Source organism: Acomys russatus, chromosome 8 (assembly GCF_903995435.1).
Source record: "Acomys russatus chromosome 8, mAcoRus1.1, whole genome shotgun sequence".
Classification (NCBI taxonomy): Eukaryota; Metazoa; Chordata; class Mammalia; order Rodentia; family Muridae; genus Acomys; species Acomys russatus.
The window spans coordinates 50,166,730-50,172,729 of NC_067144.1; positions in this window are offsets into that span (position 1 = coordinate 50,166,730).

The following is a 6,000-nucleotide window of genomic DNA, read 5'->3' on the forward strand; positions in this document are numbered from 1 at the left end:
TCAGCATTTGTTTCAAACCACTGCTGCATGGAGCCTCTCATAGGACAACTCTGATAGGCTCTTATCTGCAAGCATAGCAGAGTATCATTAATAATAATATCGGGGTTGGCTCCCTTCCATGGATGTAGGTTTTGGGTTGGGCTAGGCATTGATTTCACATTCCAGGTTAAATTCAATGGGTCTCAAAACAATCCACAAACAAAATAAACCAATACAGAAAAAAGAACTTGTAGATTGGAAGAGTGGGGCAGTAGATTCAGGAAGGCACTAAAAGAGGGTGGGGTTAATAATTGAAATGTATCAAGTTATCAAAGAACATATTCAATACAAATAATAATAATTTAAATAAGTTTACATGCCTCATGAATCTTTCTAAACTTGTAGAAACTATGATTTTCATTTAATTAATTTTTGAAATTTTGAGAAGGTGGGTCTTAATAAGTTTAGGGAGTCTGCTTTGTATAACAGATGGAAGATTTAGCATGTCTATAGTTATAACTTTATCAGCTATCTGCTTACTTCAATTTTCCAATTTTGGGAATACAAATTCAGGGTGATAATAAACTACTTTTCCCATCCAATAATAAAGGAAGTTGAAGTACCTGAGGTTTTATTTCAACAATATTTACCAATTTTGTTTACATATCCAGTAGAGCAACAGCCAAGCTTTCTCATGATTGCTGCTTTAATGAATTATTTTGATTGCTTATTTCCGAAAGGCTCGCTGTTTTACATTAAATCCTCTTCAATTATTGAAATGCTGATTTAAATTTCCTATTGTGGACTGGTGAATTTTCTTTAAATCATTCTCACTGTTTTTTAACAACACACACTTATCTTACAGAGGAATACCTGCCTGTCTCCATGTAATTATTTAAATCACTCTAGTAAATTTAAAATTACTCTCTTCTAGTTAAATTACACATTATAAATTTTAACAGAAAACCAGCTGTGATAACTTTACCTATCCTTTCTATTCCTTAAAAACAAAATAATAATTCCTTGTTTTTCTAAAAATTGTCTAAAATTATTGTCACTAGTGAGAAATATAAATAGCTCAACTTCTCATAATTATGGAACATCCATAATAAATATTAAAATGCTGTTATTAGTTCAATAAGTATTTATTATTTATAGACCCATATAAACAATAAATGTAATCTTTCTTAAAATCTTCCTCAGATAAAAAGGCTTTCTAATTATAGGAATTTATTTTAGGAGACATGAAAGGCACTCAAGTATATGTGTTTAATCTATAAAATCAGCTCATGTGATATCATTTTTAAGATTTCAATATCTATGGCCCTGATGCAATATGTATGTATACAGACACACACACACACACACACACACACACACACACACACACACACACGAGTTTTTTCCTTTTTAGTTTTAAGACAGGGTTTCCCTGTGTAGCCTGTCCTGTCCTGGACCCATTTTGTAGACCAGAATGCCCTTGAACTCACGGAGCTCTCCCTGCCTCTGCCTACCTATTTGCTGGGATTATAGACATGAGCTACCATGCCTATGTTTTATAGAAAGAGAAACATGTATATAATAAAGAGAAACAAAAAGAAAATATACAAAAACATTAAGTCTTTTCACTCAATATATCCTAAGGCTGAGGGAAGAGAAAGCCTTTCTCATTTAGACTAAGCACATTACCAATCCACAACAAGTATCAAGAATGAGCCTTAAAAATTTAAACACTCAATGATATAATATTCTCTTCAAACCACCATCTGCTTGGTCAACAGCAATGCCTACAACCTCAAAATAAAAGTTTCTGTAGTCTGTATTAGCTACTAACACTCACAAATGCAAACTGGTATTCTTAATTACTCTCTCCTTCTCCCATCTCCTTCATGGTATTACCATTATTATATGCCTTGAGACCACAAGCACACATCCTCTGACATCTTTTTTAGTGTAGTTTGGATATGAACCATCCTCCAATCTCATGAATTCATAAAAGCTTTGTTGCCGACCTGTGTCACATTTGCAAGGTGATAGGTCTTTGAGAAGAGGCCTAGCAAATGGACATTAAATCATTCTTGACATTCCTAAATACTCTAAGCATTTCTAAAAATGCTCCTCACCCTTTCCATCAGTTCTTTCTTGTTTAAATTATAAAAGATAAATGATTATATTCTGCTCACCTTTGTGACTGTGAGAACACAATTGAGTAAATCAACTCAAGTGAAGAAAACTTTGTTTTGATCTTTGTATCCAATGCTTCAGGCCAAAGTAGTTTGACCACATTTCTTTCATGCCTGTGTCAAAGAAGAAACATCAAGGTAGAAGGATGTGACATAAAAAACATGCTCAGCTCATAGCATTTAAGAAGCAAAGAGTGCGGATCCAAGATGACGGCAAGCAGTGTGGACCATATTTAGAAGCTCCAGTAAACAATTCAGGGAATTGCACAGAATTCTGAACCAGGAACATTGAGTTCCTCAGCCCACTACAACAGGAGTACTCCACAGTTTGAAAGGACCAAAATACAGAAAACCTGCCTAACCCTACACACGGGAGGAGTGTGGATTTTCTTGGAACAGCAGTGGTTGAGGTTTACAGCTGGGAACCCTCCAGCAGAGGCAATTGGCACGGTAACTGGTGGAAATTGCTGCAGGAAAAGGGGCTCAGTGCAAGATTTGGGCACATCAACCCAAGCTGAATTCAACACATGGTTTGGGCCTCGTGACCCAAGCTCAACTCAGTGTGCGGCTTGTGCGTCCACACTGGACTCAGAGCACAGTTCGGCCCCTGAGACTCTAGCTGAGCTCAGCCTGTGGTTTGGGCCCAGAGTTGTTGGCTGAGTTTGGGGGGCAATTTGGGCCCAGAGAACCTAGCTGAACTCAGCAGGTGGTTTAGGCCCAGAGAACCTAACTGGACATGGTAGGCAGTTTGGGCCCAGAGACTCTAGCTGAGACTTCGGCTGGACTTTGCGCACGGATTGGGCCCAGAGTCCCTCACTGAATTTGGTGTGTAGTTTGGGCCCAGAGTCCCTGGCTGAGCTTGGCAGTCGACCCCGGCCTTGAGACATTAAGCCATTAGCCAAAATCAAATTAAATGGTGAGATACTCAAGGAAATTCCTCTAAAATTGGGAACAAGGCAAGGCTGCGCACTCTCTCCATATCTCTTCAATATAGTACTCGAAGTTCTAGCCAGAGCAATAAGACAACAAAAGGAGATCAAGGGGATCCAAATGGGAAAGAAGGAAGTCAAATTATCCCTATTTTCAGATGATATGATAGTGTATATAAGTGACCACCAAAATTCCACCAGAGAACTACTGCAGCTGATAAACACCTTCAGCAAATTGGCTGGATACAAAGTTAACTCAAAAACGTCAGTAGCCTTCCTATATACAAATGACAATCATGCAGAGGAAGAAATTAGGAAAACCACACCCTTCACAATAGCAACAAGCAATATAAAATATTTAGGAGTTACTCTAACCAAGCAAGTGAAGAACTTGTTTGAAAAAAATTTCAAAACTCTGAAGAAAGAGATTGAAGATGACATCAGAAAATGGAATGATCTTCCTTGCTCATGGATCGGGATAATTAACATAGTAAAAATGACCATCTTATAGAAGCAATTTACAGATTCAATGCAATCCCTATCAAAATACCTACACAATTTTTTAAAGACATTGAAAGTTCAATTTTCAACTTCATATGGAAAAACAAAAGACCAAGAATTGCTAAAAACAATCTTGTACAATAAAAGATCCTTCGGAGGAATCTCCATACCTGATCTCAAGCTATACTATAAAGCAACAGTAATTAAAACAGCATGGTACTAGCACAGCAATAGGCTGGTTGATCAGTGGAATCGAATCAAAGACCCCAATATGAATCCACACACATATGGTCACTTGATTTTTGACAAAGAAGCTAAATCTATTCAATGGAAAAAGAATTGCATCTTCAGCAAATGGTGCTGGTCTAACTGAATGTCTACGTGTAAAGAAAATGCGATTGGACCCATATTTGTCACCAAGCACAAACTCAAATCCAAGTGGATCAAAGACCTCAACATAAAACCAGAGACACTAAACTGGTTAGAAGAAAAAGTGGGGAAGAGCCTGGAACATATTGGCACAGGAGACAACTCCCTGAACAGAACACCAACAGCCCAGGCCTTAATGGTGACAGTTAATAAATGGGACCTCATGAGGCTGAGAAGCTTCTGTAAAGCAGGAGACACTATCAAGAGAACAAAGCAACAGCCTACAGACTGGGAAAAGATCTTCATCAACCCTACATCTGACAAAGGTCTAATATCCAAAATATATAAAGAACTCAAGAAATTAAACACCACCAAACAAAATAACCCAATTGAGAAATGGGGCTTGGAACTAAACAGAGAATTCTCAACAGAGGAATATCAAATGGCTGAAAAACACTTAAAGAAATGCTCAACCTCCTGAGTCATCAGGGAAATGCAAATCAAAACAACAGTGAGATTCCACCTTACACCCATCAGAATGGCTAAGATCAAAAATTCAAGCGACGCCACATGCTGGCAAGGATGTGGGGAGAGAGGAACACTCCTTCATTGCTGGTGGGAATGCAAACTAGTACAGCCACTTTGGAATTCTATCTGGTGCTATCTCAGAAAAATGGGAATAGGGCTTCCTCAAGACCCAGCTATTCCACTCTTTGGAATATGCCCAAAAGATGCTCCAGCATACAATAAGAACATTTGCTCAACCATGTTCATAGCAGCCTTATTCATAATAGCCAGAACCTGGAAACAGCCTAAGTGTGCCTCAGTAGAAGAATAGATACAGAAACTGTGGTACATTTAGAGTATGGAATACTACTCAGCTATTAAAAACAAGAAATTCCTGAAATTTGTGGACAAAAGGCTTGAACTAGAAATGATCATAATGAGTGAGTTAACCCAGAAGCAGAAAGACTCAAATGGTATATACTCACTTATATCTGGACGCTAGCCCAAGGGATATGTCCCATGAAAGTCTTCTTTTACCAGGAAACTGGGCCATAGGGGAGGGCATCCTATTGGGACTCTAGGTGAGAGAAACATAGGAGAATGGGGAAATAGAAGGACCCAGAGGGTCCTAGAAACCTACAAAAAGAACATTATGATAGGCAGATTTGGGCCCAGGGGTCCCGCTCAAACTATGGCACCAACCGAGGACAATACAGGCCATAAACTTCAAACCCCTTCCCAGATCCAGCCAATGGACAGGACATTCTCCACAGTTGAGTGGAGAGTGGGGTCTTACTTTCATATGAACTCTGTTGCCCCATATTTGAACACCTCCCCTGGATTGGGAGGCCTGTGGCACTCAGAGGAAGGATAACAAGCTACCAAGAAGAGACTTGATACCCTATGAGCATATACAGGGGGAGGAAGTCCCCCTCAGTCACAGTCATAGGGGAGGGGAGTAAGGAGAAAACGGTAGAGGAGGAAGAATGGGAGGATACAAGGGATGGGATAACAATTGAGATGTAATATGAATAAATTAATCAAATATAAAAAAGAAGCAAAGAGTACAAAATAGGGAAGAAAGGTCTAGAAATGAAAACACATCCCTATTGCCTCCCTTTCTCTATTTATATCTTACAACCTAAAGGCCCAATCTGCTAAAAACTCATCAATATATTCATTCAGGATTGAGCAGCTCACCCTCAAGGCATTTTTCACAATAATGTCACCCATTGAAGGGCAAGATTTCAAAATTCGTCTGAATCTTCAGGAATGAGGGGCATAAATCACATCCAAACTGGAACAAAATAGAATGCAACATCTACAAGAAGCCAAAAATTTTAAGTCCTCACATTCTTTACCTTTTCGAATGTGCTGATTATTAAACATTGATTACTAAAGCCTTTGCCATCACAGGTACAATAGACACCCCATGCTACTCTACCTGTTCTAAAATGCATGTTTCATGTTTCATCTGAAAACGAACTAAAGAATCTCTTTCTCCTTCTTACAGCAATTTTTCTTCCCCCTTA